The sequence below is a fragment of the Bidens hawaiensis genome, unplaced genomic scaffold (assembly GCF_021521415.1).
Source record: "Bidens hawaiensis isolate Kalapana, Puna unplaced genomic scaffold, B.hawaiensis_p1.1 tig00001685_1, whole genome shotgun sequence".
In the NCBI taxonomy this organism is placed as follows: Eukaryota; Viridiplantae; Streptophyta; class Magnoliopsida; order Asterales; family Asteraceae; genus Bidens; species Bidens hawaiensis.
In genome coordinates, this window is record NW_027491095.1 from 3,045,810 (window position 1) to 3,065,396 (window position 19,587).

General features: G+C 41.0%; 1 pseudogene; it reads left to right on the plus strand.

Moving 5' to 3' along the window:
- LOC143592369 (flavonol 4'-sulfotransferase pseudogene) overlaps positions 1 to 19,587 on the plus strand; it is a 30,186-nt pseudogene that overhangs the window by 9,974 nt on the left and 625 nt on the right.

The window sequence follows — 19,587 nt, forward strand, 5'->3', positions numbered from 1 at the left end:
GCAAATTTCAATTCCAATTTCATTCCATTATTTGAAACGAGCCCTTACTTTTCATTTGATGAAAAGAATAAGTATTTTTTTATTCTACGAACCTCTAATTTTTTCTCGTCAAACGTGTGGGTTACAGCTTAAAAACTAGTTTATATATACTACATAACCGAAGTTCGCTTGAGCCGAAACTTAGACTAAAACGCGGGGGAGGGGAATTTGAATTGTCGAACCATACGGGGTCAGAGTTTAAACTTACGGACGAAAATAAGTAAATTTACACTGTTGAAGAAAAATGGCATCACTATCCTTCTCTTTTGCCCATAGCAGTTTTTCCTTTATTTTTTTTTTGTATTGTAGCGGTTGCTTGAGTTTATTTCTTATTATTTATTATGATTACCTTTTCGTGATTCTATTAATATAATATAACATCTTATAAAATTCTGAATATATCATTGTAATACTTTTTGATAAAAGCTTTGTTCAAGATTGAAAGGGTTAATGGTTAAATATAATTTATTTATTTATACCGTGTTGAACCTAACTAATTATATCGTCTAAACAATATCATAAATTTGTAAATCATAATGTTTCCTTTTCCCAGGTAATGTAAGTGAAGAGGTAGGTACCAGCAGAGCCCAGTTGAACCCGCAAGACTCACCTTGAAAAGGGACGTCTGCGCAGTTGAACCCACAAGACTCCTTAACGGAAGTCTGCGCGGTTGAACCCGCAAGACTTAACTTAAAAGGGACGTCGGCGCCGAGACCAACTGGATCCGCAGGACCCACCATGCTCAGAGACGTGACGTCCTTACGCGCAGTACGCAAGCTGTTCCCGCAGGAAAAGCCTCCCAATGGTGAAGTACTCTGCCTGTTCCCGCAGCCGCGGATACAAGCCATCAGAGAAGGATACCTGTGCAGCAAAGCTACACGCACAAGGCACTTAACTCATAATAATTCAGTAATGTCACCTGAAGAAGGAATGAGCAAAGCCGGGAACTTTCCCGCACAAAGCCGGGAGAACTCCCGCCCAAATGAGCCAGTCCGTACGATACTGTAGGATCTTTTATACTGTATCTAACGAGGTATGGACAAAAGATCTAACCAAAGATACGACAGCTCACTGACAACAGTATGACGAGCAGCACGCTCTTGTACTGTATGTCACTATTAGCCGCTGCCTACTCACCAACCTGTCGGAGGACGTGCATAGCCTGCAGTTGGTGGAACAGGAATAGTACACAGCCGGCCTGGTCACTATCAGCCGCTGCCTACCCACCAACTACCAGCATGGCATGTGCGTAGCCCACAGTTGGCAGAACAGGAACACTATTCAGCCGGCTGTACCTTCTTGGAAACCTACCTTCGGCTATAAATACTCCAACACCTTGGAATGGTACATCATCTTATCATCTCATCTTATATCTTATATCTTATACCTGATATCTGCTCTAGCAATCTCTTAATATACACTTATATTCAAGAGCAATCTAGTCTGATTCTCACGCCGGAGGGTGGTCACAAGGAGGTACCCCCCCCTTCTCAGTGACGAGCTCACGGTGTCTGTTTTGCAGGTTATCAGAAGAACCATCTTTTTCGGGTCTAACCCCTCGTGGGAAACATCTATTTAATCCCCAGATTACCCGTAATCTGCCCGGGGTCGATTAGTGTTTCTTCATTGGCGCCATCCGTGGGAAAAAAACTAGAACTTAATTCCTTTTCAGTTTTCTCAAAACTTCTGGAAAGATGGTTAAAGAAACTCCGGTAACCACAATCCCAGCTACTGGGGGGAATACCGGCGACTAAACAGTTCTTACGAACACTACCCCGGTTACCCAAGCTGGGGCAAGTGCAGTAAATCGCTCACTGGGATACACCGATACCCAGTTAGAGAGACAACGAACGAGGCTCCCCCGCCAAACACTCGATGAAGTTAAAGCGTGGGCGGAAGCACGTCAAAAAGAATTCCAAGCTGAGTTGGATGAACGCTTACGTTCACTCCAACAGGCTGATGAATTCATACAATACTCGGACGATGATTCGGAGGAATCCGATAGTGACGCAAACCCTCGTCATAGGGCGAAAGGGAAGCGTAAGGAAACGGACTCCCAACCGAGAAGGCGTTTTGGAGAAACCTTCAAACCAAAAAACGCGGGTGGAAACCCACATGACTTCTCCAAAACATTTACACTAACTGCTGCAAAGGCGGGAACGTCCAAATTTGCAAGGGACATTGCGGAAGTAATCGCCCCAAAAAGTGCCAAACAGATGTCCAACATCGGCACTTACGATGGTATATCTGATCCAGACGATCATTTGAATAGGTTCATAGCGGGGGCAACCGTCAGTAGTTGGACGGAACCTACGTGGTGTTACATGTTCCAAATGACGCTTGTTGGGGCAGCTAGAGCGTGGTTCGATCGTCTACCGGTCCACCACATCTACGATTGGGCTGACTTCCAGCAGAAGTTTAGCCAACACTTCAGCCAGCAAAGAAAATATACCGAAGAGCAATGGACAATCCTCAATTGCATTCGAGAGAAAGATGAATCTTTGCCAGACTTCATCACTCGCTTCAACTCAAAGAAGCTAAGTCTGGGTAATATTAGCGAAGATCTTGTTCGCGCTGCTTTCATCCAGGGCGCGAATGACCCAGAGCTCATCCGCACCTTAACGGGTAAAGATGGCATGCCATCCACTTGGGATGCCATCATGACAGCGGCTAAACACTTTGCGGAAACGGAGAAGCAACTGGGTAGAGATCTCCCCCAGAGCACAAACCTCTACACCCAGAAAACAAGAGAAGACAACGTCCTTACCGCCCGGCTAAACAAAAAGCGGAAGCTAGGCATTTGGCAGTCAAGGGTAAACTTTGACACCTCATCCGGCTTGCAACATCGGTTAGGCGGAAGGGATAACGTACAGTCGAACCAGAACTCCAGATGGACGCCACTCACCAAAAGCGTCACCGAGATATTCGCCACTGAGAATCTCCCATGGCCAAAGGCTCCAATAATCCGACATCGTCACAATGCCGATCGAAGCAAATACTGTGACTTTCACAGGACAAAAGGCCACAACACTGAAGAATGCACAGACGTGAAGGACATCGTCAAAGCATTTGTCAGAGATGGGACGTTCGCGCACCTCGTGGCGTAACGAACGCTGAGCAGGCTGATGCGTGTAGAACCCCAGTTGGGGGAAAACACTAAAATTGCAGCTTCAATGGTGGAGACTACATACTGCGTAAACAACGAGATCCCGAACCAGGTGCATATCGGCTCGATGGCACTCCCATCCCAACAACATGGAAGGGAGCTCAATTACACAGTTTGCATATAGATCAATTCCAAACTTGTAAAGAAAAGGCCCAGAGCCACTTCTAATGGAAATGATTCTTCTTAGAACATTGATGCTAATGATCTTACATTTATACTTATGAACTTTCCACACTGATATGCCGGTCTTCACCGCATACATAAGTGGGGAAGTCGTTGCTTGTGGAAGGCGGCAAAACCCGCATAAACACAAAAAACGGCAAACCTTCACGTAGGTCAGTCATAGGTAAAGTTTGGTGATCCCACTAAATGAAAGTGCCGGTCCTAACCGCACAAATCATGATAAACTGAACTAACCTATGGACAACCGCGCGTCGAACGGTTAATTTATTCAACACTGATGCCGGTTTTCACCGCATAAATAAGTGTAAAGAAATCGTTACTTGTGGAAGGCGGCAAAGCCCGCATAAACACAAAAAACGACAAACCTTCACGCAGGTCAGTCATAGGTAAAGTTTGGTGATCCCACTAAATGAAAGTGCCGGTCCTAACTGCACAAATCATGATAGAAGAAACCAAACTAACCTATTGACAACCACGCGTCGAACGGTTAACTTATTCAAAATACTTAGTAAATTTCTAACAGAAGGATGAGGAAAACCTACACGCAGGTCAGATGTAGGTAAAGGTTAGCCATCCTACTAAGTGCAAGTGACGGTCTTACCCGCACAATCACGAACGAGGAAGCAAAACTTCAACCTATTATCTACCACGTTCAAAGGTTAACTTATTCTAAACACTTAGAAAATTTCAAAGGAAAAGATGAGGAAAACTTCCACGCAGGTCAGATATAGGTAAAGTTTAGCCATCTTACTGAGTGCAAGTGACGGTCTTATCCGCACAATCACGAAAGAGGACGCAAAACTTTAACTTATTATCTGCCACGTTGAAAAGTTAACTTATCTAAGTACTAAAGAAATTGCTAAGTTAAATCAAAATATGCATGAAATAAACAAGGCAAGGCATTAGCAAATAATCTTTATTCCATCGAAATTCAAATATTACAAAGATTGCTGGGTACATACCCGCATACAAAAGAAGCTATACAAAAATAAAAATCTACTCTAATGGTGGAAAGGGATCTTCAGGATCAAGCTTCAGGACCACTTCCACTTGGACCCGCACTATCAGTAGAGTGTGGCGGTTCAATGAAAGCTTTAAGGATAGCCAGCCCATCATCAGCAACAGCAACTTCATTCACCTTCTCCACCACCGGATGCGGGAAGGCAGCATACTGGTTCACTGCTTGGTCATAAACAGCTTCAGTATCCACATCATGCAAAGGGAAGTTGGAAGGCGGGATGCCTTTCTCAACGAACCCTAGACCAAGCAGGAAGCCGGCCTTTTCCCCATCCTCATGAGAAGCGTTGAGGGCTGCGCTCATGGCATCGTCGTATGATGTGTCCGTGAAGACTCGATGCACAACCTACAAGAAAAAATACAAGTGTGAGAACCTTTTCTATGTACAAAGAAAAGCGTAAAGATATGAAATTACGCATACCTGAGACAACGCTTCTCGAAGAAGCCATTCCTTGGCAACCAGAGCCTCCTGGAGGGCGGCTTGAGCTTGGTTACGGGCGCGTTCGGCTTCACTTTTGTTAAGGTTGGCGAGCAACACTTCCTTAGCAGCAGCCTCTTCAACGCCCTTTAGCTTCCGCTCAGTGTGGTCAAGCACGCCCCTCTGGTCCAAGATCTCTTGGAGCTTCTTGGCGTCTTCCATAGCCAAGGCATCATGAGTCTGCTGGAGCCCCTCTAGCTTGGCTTTAAGCTCCTCGTTCTCAATGCGTAGAGGCTCAGCAATAGCTTCAGCCTTGGTGGCCCTCTCAGTTGCGTTCCTTGCAGTTTCCTTAGCCAGCCGAAGCTGTTCGTTGACAGCTTGGGCAGCCTTGGAACGGGCCTCGAGCCGGGCCTGAACTTCAACCTCGAGGGCCTTGAAGGCCTTCTCCTTTTCCGCAGCCACTGCGGTAAGCCTCTTGTTCTCCTCCCGGACAGCCCGCGCCTGAGCTGCTTCTTGGATACGAGCTGCTTTTAACTTGTCGTTTTCACGACAAAGCAGCTCGACGCGCGGCTGCATCCGGGCCAGGAGAATCCGAAGCTCATTGGTTAGCCTACCCTCCTGGTAGCTAGCCATTGCTTCCCCCAACGCACCACTGGGAGCTGCGTGACGAGCCCACTCCACGCACTCCACAGGCGTGCGAAGGGTTGTTCCTCGGCGGATGTTCCATCGTGGAACATACATTTCATTGGAATCCGACACTGCAAAAAACAAAAAGCAGTTAGGAAAACATGATATATATAAAAAAAAAAAAAAAGGCCAAAAGAACCCTACGCACCTGTAGGGTCGACAACAGGCCGATAGCCGCCAAACCCATCACCTGAACCCAAGGGAAATCCATCCAAGAGGTCAGGCAGATGGGAAGGAGGCAGAGGTTGGCGAGAAGCCCCAAGCATACCTGAAGGATCGGCCGCAGTTGCCGACGTCGGAGGAGGCATGGAGGCCGCCGTGGTAGAAACCAACGGAGGTGAACTCACAACCGTGGTCGCCGCTGCGGAGAAGCCCGCAGAAATAGTCACCGCCGGCTCAGTGAAAGATTCAGTAAATATGGCACTGACAGCCGGCGGAGATGTCATCACAGTTGGAACAGTTGGCTCAACTGGGTGAGCAACTGAACCAACTGAAGCAGGCGCAGTCGCCTGGGTCACCGCCTCAGGTAGGTTGACCAAGCCTACCGTCATGGGTCCGGAGGTGCTCCTCCCTGCTCCACCCTGGAATGCGGTAGCATCCACGCCTGTACAAAGAAGATATAAGTATAATGGCGGAAAGATATGAAGTTAAAAGTGAATGAAGTTTGTACTTACGGGTTTTCTTGAGCCTAAAAGTGCGAACAGGCGGGGACGAACCCGATGGAGCCGGCCTCTTCACGCCGCTCACCGTCGTCGTCCTGGGCTGCTCGGAGGGGACAGTCGTCTCAGCCTCCGGAGCAATGGTCTTATCCCCACCAGGGTTCCCCGCCACCTCCTCGCTTTCGGTCTCTGAATCAGACCGATGCACCGGATCGGCAGTGGAGGCAACCTTCGCCTTCCCCTTCCCGCCGGCAGCCTTCTTTTTCCGTACCAACGGAGGACCATCTGCGGATTCCTCATCAGAAGATGACAAGATTAGAGGAATTCCAGCAGAGGTTTCAGCATTGAGAGGTCGAGGGTTGAATAACTCCTTACTTGGCCGCGTGGCGCTCAGAATAGGGTGGCCTGGCGGGTAGACCTCCACAAACCGATCCCTCGTTTGCTCCAAGATGGGCAACTCGTTCTCATTGAGAGCACGAGTACCCATCCGGGCGGGACCATCACTCTCCCGCGGCTGCAGGAGAGATTGCAAATCGTTTCCCTCTGAAATAAAAAGAAGAAACAGTTAGAAGAAAAACCTATATCAACAAAGAAGATAGAGCATACCGTAAGGGACAGAGTTCAAACCGTATTCGAGGACGATAGGAATCTGGGACGCCTCCTTCCACACCCGGCTCATCCCAAGCATCACCATCCCAGACTCCGCAAAGCGGTACACCGGAGTCTGGATCCGGGAGATCTTGGCGAACCACTCCGCCTCCTGGTGGTTGAGGGCGTGAAGGGCGGGGAGTGCTCTCCCATTCTTAAAGGTCATCGCAAGAGGGACGACGCGAGCGGAGATATAAAAAAACTCCCGCTTCCACGACCGAAGACTGCGCTCGGTAGCGCAGATCTTCAACCCCTTGATCCGATTGACCAAGGTGTACCACCCCTAGATGCACCTCCAGGAGTAGAAGGTCATCAACCGGTCAACATGTGGCTCCACGCCCAGAATGAGGCACACCCACTCAAAGTGGCGGATCTTGGCGATCGCCATCGGGTGTACCTCCGTCAAATGCACACCGTGCCTCTCCAAGACACGGTATACAAACTTCGTCAATGGGAACCTGAGATTCCCATAAACGAAGAATGCAGCATACACCCCTATTTTGCCCTTGGGGGCATCGTACACCGTCTGGTGTGGCCCCGGAAACTCAGGCTCGAACGACTCGAGCATGAACTTCCGGATGATGTACTGAAAAAGCTCGGCCGGAAGAGCACACTGGCACTCGCCAGCAGTGCTCTTGTCGTCCTTTTCGAACGTCGAAATCGGGTTCTCGACGAACAACTCCGACTCCTCGGCAGTAGCCTCGAAATCACGGGTAGAAGACATGTTTCGGATGAACAGAAGCGATTTCAGAAGAATGCTCGACGAAATAGTGAGTATTCGCCGGAAATCGTTTAGAAGATGAAGAGAGAAGTGAAAGTGTGGATTACAAAGGACCCTCTCCCCCTTTATATACTCATCGCAATTAATGCGATGAATTTAATGCGGAAGAGAGAGAAATCGCAGATGCAATGAAACTATGACACGTGGCAAAGTGCAAGCTGGCAACAGCTGTTGAAAGGACACGTGCCATTAATTTCGCGGCCACGCGCCTGAAAAAGCGCCTGGAATGACCATATACCGTCACGTCGCCATAACTTCCTGCACGTCCTGACACTGTCAGAAGAAACCGTCGGACGACGTTTCAACAGTTTGGACTGTTCTTATCCTTTCACCAACTCTTCGAATTTCAAAAAGATTCAAAATTAAGCGGGAAAATACCCCTTACCTTGGCAACCAAGAAACTATAAGACAGGTGCGAGTACAGTGTTAAGGCAAAACCCTTCACATACTTAGCACCTGCAGGGAATTGAAGCCAAGAACACCTCGGCAACCAAGTAACCATAAGACGGGTGCGAGTACAGTGTCAAGGCAAAACCCTTCACATACTTAGCACCCGCAGGGAATTGAAGCCAGGAATACCTTGGAAGTAAAGTAACTATAAGACGAGTGCGGGTACAGTGTCAAGGCAAAACCCTTCACATACCTAACACTCCGCAAGGAATTGAAACCAAGAAGGATCTTCTGGGAAGTGCTTGCGGAAACGGGAATAACATCCCCGCATAGTGGGAACGTCGAGAACTAGATTGTTTGAACCTCCAAGATGGAATTGGTTGTTTAAACATAATTGATCACTATGTTCAAAACTACCAAAACCTCATGGAGAATCTACACAAGTGGAACTCAACGCTCCTGACTTGCGAGGAGGTTACAGACCTACCCGCATCACACCCAAAGATCAAGCAGAAAAGTCAGGAATTTCTGCACGTGACATTAGGACTTCCGCGGGAAGAATCCCCATGGAAAACCTTAAAACTAAAACCTTTTCAAAACCCCTTGTTTAAGTCCAAAAGTTCACCTCACTTATTAACAATTCATGAGAAGAACATTGGACTGGGGGGACTTGAAGAGGTAGGTACCAGCAGAGCCCAGTTGGACCCGCAAGACTCACCTTGAAAAGGGACGTCTGCGCAGTTGAACCCACAAGACTCCTTAACGGACGTCTGCGCGGTTGAACCCGCAAGACTTAACTTAAAAGGGACGTCGGCGCCGAGACCAACTGGATCCGCAGGACCCACCATGCTCAGAGACGTGACGTCCTTACGCGCAGTACGCAAGCTGTTCCCGCAGGAAAAGCCTCCCAATGGTGAAGTACTCTGCCTGTTCCCGCAGCTGCGGATACAAGCCATCAGGGAAGGATACCTGCGCAGCAAAGCTACACGCACAAGGCACTTAACTCATAATAATTCAGTAATGTCACCTGAAGAAGGAATGAGCAAAGCCGGGAACTCTCCCGCACAAAGCCTGGAGAACTCCCGCCCAAATGAGCCAGTCCGTACGATACTGTAGGATCTTTTATACTGTACCTGACGAGGTATGGACAAAAGATCTGACCAAAGATACGACAGCTCACTGACAACAGTATGACGAGCAGCACGCTCTTGTACTGTATGTCACTATTAGCCGCTGCCTGCTCACCAACCTGTCGGAGGACGTGCATAGCCTGCAGTTGGTGGAACAGGAATAGTGCACAGCCGGCCTGGTCACTATCAGCCGCTGCCTACCCACCAACTACCAGCATGGCATGTGCGTAGCCCACAGTTGGCAGAACAGGAACACTATTCAGCCGGCTGTACCTTCTTGGAAACCTACCTTCGGCTATAAATACTCCAACACCTTGGAATGGTACATCATCTTATCATCTCATCTTATATCTTATACCTGATATCTGCTCTAGCAATCTCTTAATATACACTTATATTCAAGAGCAATCTAGTCTGATTCTCACGCCGGAGGGTGGTCACAAGGAGGTACCCCCCCCCCTTCTCAGTGACGAGCTCACGGTGTCTGTTTTGCAGGTTATCAGAAGAACCATCTTTGCCGGGTCTAACCCCTCGTGGGAAACATCTATATAACCCCCAGATTACCCGTAATCTGCCCGTATATGCCTATATGGAGTGCCGAAACCGTGCCCGTATCGTGACCAAACGAATCGATATTGTCCAAACAAAATCTATACCCTATACCGATAGCGGTATTCATTTTTATGGCTCCATTCAACATTTCAATATATAAGACGTGTCGATTGCTATATTGAGCGTATGTATCGCTCCAATACTTTAGAGAACCAAACATATACCGACCGAAAGCCTTTTGCATAACACGGAAAATGCCACTAGCTAAAGACAAAAAGAAATTGAAATAAAACAAAATTGGGTAGATGGATAAGGAGTTAAATTTGACAAAATGTAGTAGAAGACTCCGACATGGAAATAAAATCAGGGGGTGGGTAATAAATTTAAAAAGACAAGATGTGGTCTGACCTTTCACTTTCTTATATTAACAAATATGCCCCTCTTCTTTCCAAGTACTCTCCACATATTACTCTTTGGTCTTTACTCTTTAGGCTCATGAACCCGTGATTCCATGAACGGTTAGTTTGTATCAAAATGAAGAGTATCAATAGATCGAGTCTAATCACGAAGTACGGATAAGGAAGCTTCATCGAGTTCATAAGTCTGATTAAAATATAAAGGTCGTTAAACGGTTTGTAGCATACTAGTATCAAGGGTTTTGAAACTCTAAATAGTAGTGATGTTCCTCACATATTGAGGGTTCAAGTCCATTAGTGAACTAATGTATAGGTTACAACCAGGATTAATGGATGTGTGAGTTATTTGTGTTAAATATGTTTGATAGTGTTTTCTCAATTCCGGTCAACTACGTTTCTAATTTAGATACATACATAAAACTTGTTAGTAAATGTACGAGTTGAGCTCCAGTGTGTCTACAAGCTTTTCGATAGTAAAACTCCAAGTAACTTTGCGCAATATCTATGATAACAATAGAATGTAACTATAGTCGTTCATTGAACACAAAGAATGCAAACGGCTAGAATCCGGAATTAAATGTAGTAATTATCTATTGAAATAAAAAAAAGCCAAACATTTATGTGTCTTCAATTCTAGAATGAGGTTTTGTTATCCTTTTTTCCATATGGCTTGTAATAATTATAAATATAGATAAGTAATATAATTAGATAATTAGTTTTATTAAACGTATTAAGCTGGAGCTTAAAAAACTACTTTTATCATGAGAATGAGTTTTGAAAATTGTGTTTGAATGAGTCAAGCTTGTACTCTTTTAACTTAAATGGGCCAAGCTCGAATTTAGATGAGATAACGCTCAACATAAGTCGTTACATCCTTATATTATCTATGTAGGCTTATGTTGTTACTTGTGAGTAGGGCTGTTCACGAGCCGAGCCGAACCGAGCAAAGGGTTGCTCGTTGCTTGGCTCGTTTACAACCGAACCGAATGGCTGAAATTCGAACCAAGCGAAAACCGAAACGAGCCAAAATCGAATCGAGCATTTTTCGATCGAACATCGAGCGATTTCGAGCATTATTTATTTATTTTTCAATCTAAATTTTCAATAAGAAACAAAATTGAATGTTGTAAATAATATATTTTATAAATAAATTAGTAGTTTTTAGACAAACATGTAATATATTGTAAATTTTTATTAAAAGTAAGTTTAGAGTGAGATATAAACGTAAACAAACTTTTAGTATTCTAAAAACTTGAATCGAACAAATAAAACTATAAAATTGATGGAAGATGAAAAATTTAAAGGGGTAAAAATAATTGTAAGCTTATATTTATGTGTTTTGTCTATATATTTATATATTTGTTCATATATAATTATATATAAAAAATAATTAAAAATATCCGAGCCGAACTGAACCGAGCAGACCCTTGCTCGTTGCTTGGCTCTTTTACAAACCGAACCGAGCAGAGCAGCTCGTTTTCAATCGAGCGAAAAAACGAGCGAGCATTTTTCGCGCAATTTTCGAGCGAGTTCGAGCGACGAGCGGTTTGGACGGCCCTGTGAGTATAAATTTTCTGGGTGGAGACTGGAGATTGGTTAATTAATTATAACAAGAGAGTGATTCACCGAAGCCCAACAGCCAAATCCTGGCACTAGGCCCAATTACATTAAACCTCAACTTAACGTATTGACATTGCCAAAATTGTATTGTAGGTGTATCTCTGTGACTCTGTGTGTTTACGTCATGATTTATGTATAGACTTTTTGGGCCGTTGTTGGTTACGACAAGAGTGACAGAGCGAACGCCTAACCAAGGTCTGGCCATAGTCAAAATTGTATTCTAGATCTTTTGGTCAAACCGAATGGGGTTGATCAAAATTGTATTCTAGGTCTTTTTGACTCAAACCGGTTTAGGAGCATGAAAGGTCAAAATGGTCCAAATCGATTCGTTTAGAAACCTGTTTAAAACGGTTTTTTCTCAAATCTATCCGGTTTTTAAAGCCGATTTGGTAGTTCAAAAGGGGAACTGGTGATAGTATTGGCGGGCTAGGTTGGTTTAGGACCCAGTTTGGTTAAAACCGGTTTGAAGTGAACCGGTACCAAACCGATTTTTTTGTACATTCTAGACCCAAACACACAGTACCGGTAATTCTAGTGCAATAAATGCCGATAGCTTCTTGGCTTAATAGCCCCATTTGGTATCCTTTATTAAAGTGATGCGTATTTAAGTCCTACAAATGGAGCATAAGATTGATTTTAGGGGTGTATGGTTACCATTAAAAAAAATACTAATAAACAATCTAGTGTATCAATTTATTAAATATTCATTCAAATAAGATCCCTATTAGGCTCTTTATCAAAAATAATAACATTCTTTCTCGCGTTATGCTTGTTGAATCTCTTTGTTCACAAAACGAACATACTTATGTGCCTTTTTAATACTATTTTATTGTTCTCTTGCATAAGCCCACATTGCAATAAAGTAGATATTAAAAAAAAAGGTTTTAAACAATATAAAAAATATTAATAAGAATAATAAAAATAAAAATCAAGTAAAAAATGTGTTGTAAAATAATGGTAAAAAGACTGGTTAAATGTCGATGAAAACAAAGTTTTAATGTTTTTAAGAAAATTAAAGTTTAAATGTTTATTTCAATAACATGAGAGGGATGGCCCTGTGTCAAATGAGCCCAATGGCAACTTCATGGAGAAAAATATATTGTTGGGCCTATGTTTTAATGATGGACTCAGGTTTCTGACCCATATCCATTAGATGATGATAATAATTCGGAGTTTACTTTTAAGTATTAACATAAGCAAGCGAGGGACGGGAACAACGCATCCTGGATCAAATTTTTAAAAGAACACATGGTATTAATTTTGTTTGTTTTCAAGAAAATATGTTGATGTAATATCTATGTTTCTACATATTGGAATGGAATCATTATTACATCAAGAAAAAAAAAATATGTATGTATGTATGTATGTATAATGCTGATGGTTCAAATATTCCTTTCAAAAGATTTTGGGGAAGCTTTTCGATCTAATATGATTTCGTGGTTAATTCCACAAGGCCATCCGAGGGTCTGGCTTGCTTATGGCATCCTGAATCCTGATAGCTTTAGTTGGTGGGATGGTTAAGGGTTATTCTGATTTGTTTCATATCCTTCATATATACGCGCCCGCCCCGCCCCGTCCCCAAGAACCGGCTGCTAAGGACTTATTGGGCTTTACCTTCATCAAGCATTATTGGGAGTTTCTTGAACGAGATTTTGTTTAGTGTCTGCCCTTATTCCCAAAGTTCTTGACTCAACTGTTAAACCTTAGACAAGTGAATCAAGAACACCAAACACGATATTGCATAAAACGTTTATGCGACTATTTTCATTAATAGAAAACAAGAACAAAATACTTTCTACTATTTCTGCTCTACACAAATAAAACCTTTGATGAGTTTATATAACACCCACAATTCTAATCTTACTCAAACTAGGAAAAATAATCAAACTAGACTTCTAATTTATTTAATAATAAATAAAAGATAACTATGACACTAAGTTATTCAACTTGGTCCCTGAACTTTGGATCTCCACCAAACCGCCCCTTGAGATCTTCCATACCACCCTTATACTTTTCATATTAACCATTCGGGTCCTTCAAGTTGGTGTTGCTCCAAGTTTTACATCAACCTCTTTTAAGTAAATCCGGCCTATAAACCTAATCGGATGTATCGGTAAGGTTATCTCCAAAGTGTTGTTAATCGACTCAAACTTGTCATTGGGTCGGTTATATCGGGTGTAGAATCAGTTTTTCTAACGGAATATACTTGACAGGCCTCTTTTTATCAACGAAACAATATCATGGCTAAAGAAATCCAAGTTCCATATCAACTTTGAAAACGCCTTCGATTCTCTCAACTGGGATTTCCTGTTTTGCGTCAATTAATCTTTCTACCGCTTTGGGACTCCGATTCTTGTAATCGGGGCACCCACAACGCAGGGTCCATCAAGGTGACCCGCTTTCCGTGTTTACCTTTTTTCTAGCCGTTGAAGCTTTCACAAGCAATGTTAATTGTTTGTTAATAGTGCATGTCCTATGGGTATTTTTCAATGCCCAATAAACTTAGATTTCTCAAGAGTTTGCTTAAGCTTCGGAGCACTATAGGATGTACGCCATCATTGGACGTCCCCCGCCAACTGGTCCAACACCAACGAAATCGGGTGGTGCCGGAATTTGATCCCAAAACAAGTTTGCCACTCATCATATTTCTCTTCATAAGTTTCACTTTCCACACTATAGCTAAAGGGAAGTGGTCATTCTGTATTAAGATTTTTTTTGTGTTTTAAAGGATTAAAAATTACACTTTGTAATTACTGTACAACAATTAAGATGTTTGACTACAGTCAAACAGTTTCTTACCACTGTAGGCCTAGCATGGATTGCACAGGATTCTACAATATGTAGAACACATTCCCATTCACCATGCTCCAACAGTAACAACATTCGATCATTAATAAGTTATATGGCCTAAATCCACCTTACTTCGTGCATAAAATTTCTAAAATAGTCCAAAACAAGAGAGAGATTCCTAAATTAGTCCAAAACTTTTCAAAATTTCAAATATAGTCCATGAAAATCATCGGCTCCGATGCATTAGGATTTCCGCCGATGGTTTTCATCTTCCAATAAAAGTTTGCCATGTGTAAAACACTTCACATAACCCGTGGGTTTTGTTATCAAATCTATCTTGACCGATTGTTTTGGACTGAAATCCATCTCCGCAAATTTGACTGAGTTGTGACTTCTTAGATCAATTTTTAGTAAATTTAGACTTCCAAGATGATTTTTGAAAAAACATGCAATAAGATATATTGTTTCTCTTATTTTTCTCTCACTTATCAATTCTCTTCATTACTTGCAGTTCTCATAAGTAACGAGAATTTTGGATGGTTGCTCTCAACTAGAAGAATGAAATTTAAGAGAGGCGATCGGATTGAAGTGGTTGATATGGGTCTTGATTTCCTGGGTTGTTTTATGATGGAGACAACCGTCGCACCTCCACTACCCCATCTTCAACCTCCTCTAGCCACCACTGTCAACCACCATGTAAGCATCTGCAATTCAGATCTGGCAACCACCTTCAACCACACTAAGAGAAGAAATACCAGACACAAATAGAAGGGGGAGAAAATATAATCTGACAAAGTTAACAGACAAAATTATCGTTTTTTTCAAACTTTTTTGAAAATCATCTGAGGAGATTAAATTCACTGAAAAATTATCAGTTTTTCAAACTTTCTTGAAATCCTCTGAGGAGACTAAATTCACTGGAAAATTATCGTTTTTTTCATACTTTTTCGAAAGTTATCTGAGAAGATTAAATTAACCTGAAATGCATCCGGGTAAATGAATTTCAATAAAACGCAAATATCATCTTTTTTTGAAAATCACTGGCCATATACATTTAAGTAGAAAACAATGATTTTTGAGGAGATGAATTTAGATTAAAAAATATAGCCCAGACAGATTTCAACTTAAAAATGTCGTCACCTTTACACGTGTCAGTACCTCATTGGTTATCGAAAACTTGCAGTATGATTCCAAATGCATCGACAAAGATGATTTTTGATGGACTAAAATTTTAATTTACACAACTTTTGGACTATTTTGATATTCTCTCTCATCCATTAGACTATTTAAAGAATTTTCCCCTTTTGATCATCATGTAACCAGCTAACTTAATTAAATATCATTTATTAGGTCATCCTTTATGCTAATCAATTTCAAAATCATAAACAGTTTGGCGGGAGCTGGGAAGTTCATTTGCATTCATTTGTTTAATAATTGGACGAAGATAAACAATACAATTCCATTGGTTTAATAAAATGAACGAACATGAACAAATGACACTTTCGTTCATTTATTTTCGTGAACGTTCGGTAACGTGTTTGTTATTTCCGTTCATTCACGTTCATACATGTCTGTTTGTTTATGTTTCTTCATTAAAGTTTTTTTATGTTTTTCTTATATTTTATATTTTGTTAAACTTATTGTCTAAACATGTAAACTTTGGGTAGGGTTGTGAACGAACCCAACGTTCGGCGGAAAGTTTCTTTATGTTGTTCATTTAATAAATGAATGAACATGAACAAAGAATTTTGTTCAATTAGCTAAATGAACGAACACGAACAGTGGCATGCTGGTTTAATTGTGTGCGTGGACGTTCGGTGAGGTGTCGTTAGCGTACTTATGTTTGTTTGTTCATTAAAGGTTTTTTATACTTTTTAAATGATTTTTTAAATATTATCATATAGATTTAAGCGAAAGTAAATACTATAAAAAATATATGAGTACTATGCGATTAATTTATATGTAAATTAATATATGAATATGAACGTTAAAAAAACGCTAACACAACCTTAATAGCGGGACCAATGGTATTGGCGATTCTCAGTTAGCAAAATCAAATAAAACTTTGTTTATGTTCATTTGTGCCTGTTCGTTTGTGTGTGTGAACCGTTAACGAACAAGTTCATTTCCTAACGAACATAGACGCTAAATTTTTTTCGGTTAGCTGTTCGTGGTGAATAGTTCATTTGTCCAGTAAAAGCTTAATGGACAAACATGAACAAGCCCTTGTCCGGTTCAGTTCCGTTCGTTTGCATGCCTACTTTTCACACTTATTTTTAAATAACAATGGTTATGGTTACTATTTACTAAGTTAAGTATTTTGGCTAATTGGATTTTAATAATCTCACATTTTTACAGTTGGACGATAATAATCCCACCACAGAAAATAGTTCACTGGTCCCACCTTTCACACTAATTGTTTTCATTCGTAAAAAAACTTACATTTTCAAATTTCAAACTGATGTTTTAGTGCGTTTAATCAGATTGAGAATGCTAGTCGATTGATGTAAAATTTCAAATGCCATGTCAGATAAAAAATATGATAATTAATTATTGTACAAAAACCACCCCTATGTATGTAAATCTACTCTTTTAATTTAAAAAGATTTATGTAAACGTGGCATCAAGTCTACCCTTAAGATTTAAAAAACTTTTGTATCACGTTCTGGCCTCTATAATTGAAACTTTAAATTAAGAAGACGAGTCCACTTGGTCTACATGAAGGTACTGCTTGGGCGTCACTGCATTCACAACAAAGGGTCTAATGTCTAATGTGTGGGAGTGGGACTAGCAACAATTCCATCCATTCAAATTTAACCACTCACATTTTGTTAAAAATAAAAATAAATGAACATTAATTTTGTTGTTTAACTTAGTTAAACAATTAGCCATTTTTTATCTAAAAGTTAGCAAGAGCATGCATGCATGCATACTTACAAGACGAAACAATTTCCCTATTTTATATTAAACTACCACATTTACTCTAATAATGACACAACCTTTAAAAATGGTTAGTTGGTCTATATTTTTCGTAAAATTTTGATATATGCACCAACCTATCTATCATGTGTGCTTTCTCGCATGGCATAAAAGTGTTAGGAAAACTTAATGAAATACTTATAAACTTATAAAAATCTGATTTGACATCTGACCGAGTACGTTTACTGGCGTTTCCGTGACTTAGCAATGTAGATATATATAGTTCTATCTTTTGAACCACTTTCATGTTTTTCACAATTTAGTCATCAGACAACCTATTAGTTTAACATGGTTATACGTTCTACATAATTTGACAATTCTAAAAAAGGTAGTAAAAATGATTGTCCTTGTCCTTTAGTGTTGTTTTGGTATCTCTGCATAATAGTACCTTGGGCTATATCGAATAATGACACAACCTTGAAAAATGGTTAGCCAGTCTGTATTTTGGTAATGTTAAGACATTAATCGGAAAGTTGCACATTCCTTCACTTAGATGAAGAATTCTTAAAATCGATTGAGGGAGGTGATTTCAATTTCTTTGTTAACCAATCGGACACATGTTTCTATGTGAAATTAAATTCAGTTTCAATCCCTTGAAATTTCGTGAACAAAACGAACCCTTAATCATATAGCAATTAACTCACACACTCTATAAAATTACTGATTATACCCACAAGCATTTATAAATTAACATCTTTGCCGCACACCTTAATGTTGTTGGACTACAAAAGCCTTTCATAACCTCTAAAAACAAGTTATACAAGTCCTTGTGATATAACCTTTGAAAAGGGTTAACTTATTTATAGTTTCTGTAAAATTTTAGATATATGCACCACTTATCTATTATTTGTGCTTTCTCACCTAGCATGATTGCATGAAAGTGCTTGGAAAATTTAATGAAAATATTTTTGATAAAATTTATTTTGTAATGAGTTATATAAAATAATGTTTGTTTTTCATATTTTAAATAAAACTTGTCGTCTGCAAAGGACACATATTGGTGGTAAGATGGCTTCCTTTTGAAGGTTGAGAGTTCAAATCTTGCAGCGTACATATATAAGTGGTTAGGTATAGATCAAGAGCTGTTCTACGATAATAAATAAATAAAACTTCTAGCATGCAATAATTGCCCTGATGTTATAAGATGAAGATGAGGATTGGGCGAATATGGCTCTCATTTATGATAGATACAAAGAAAGAATTTTAGCTCTTCCAAAGGTGAAAGGTTGGATAACCGATCAACATCTATACATGTATCAAGGCTTTTGGCATCTATCTGGTAATGTGGTCTCGGTTGAATCTGTGATGGCCTTACAAGACTCTTTCAAAGCTCTTCCAACAGATATCTACTTGGCTTCATCGCCTAAATCTGGCACCACATGGCTCAAGGCGCTAGCATTTGCTTTGGTAAACAGAAACCGATATAAAAACAACTCCGTTTCAACTCACCCGTTGCATGTCTTTAACCCCCATAACTGTGTACCCTTTGTTGAAACCGAAGTTTTTAGAAACACACCTACTTACGCGCACGCAGATGCAGATGCAGATGCGCCACGTCTCTTCGCTACCCATATGGCCTACACTTTACTGCCACAGTCCATTCTTGATCAGGGTTGTCGGTTAGTCTACATATGCAGAGACCCTAAAGATGTTTTGGTCTCTTGGTTTCATTTTGCAAATAAGTTAAGAGACAAATCAAGGGGTTTACTGACATTTGAAGAGTCATTAAAGCTGTTTTCTAAAGGTATCGTGCCATACGGACCCTATTGGGACCATGTGAAAGGGTATCGTAAGACTACTCCCATTGGCAATCTCACAATCTCAATCTTACATTATAAAATTAATTTCTCTCTCTCCAATCTACATAATTTAACTCACCCCAATCTTTTATACACATTCATAACCCTTCCCAACTTAAAAAAAATGTTTTTTAACGAAGTCCGTTTTTAATAAAATTTATATCGGAATGTTCATAATTTTTTTTAAGAAATATCGTGTATTTAATTATTTTTTTTAGTTAGAATATTAAAAGTTAATTAAATAATTAAGTTATTGGGAGTTAGTTTGGATTACAATCTAGGTTTGCTCCACCAACCTAGATTGCCAATCTAG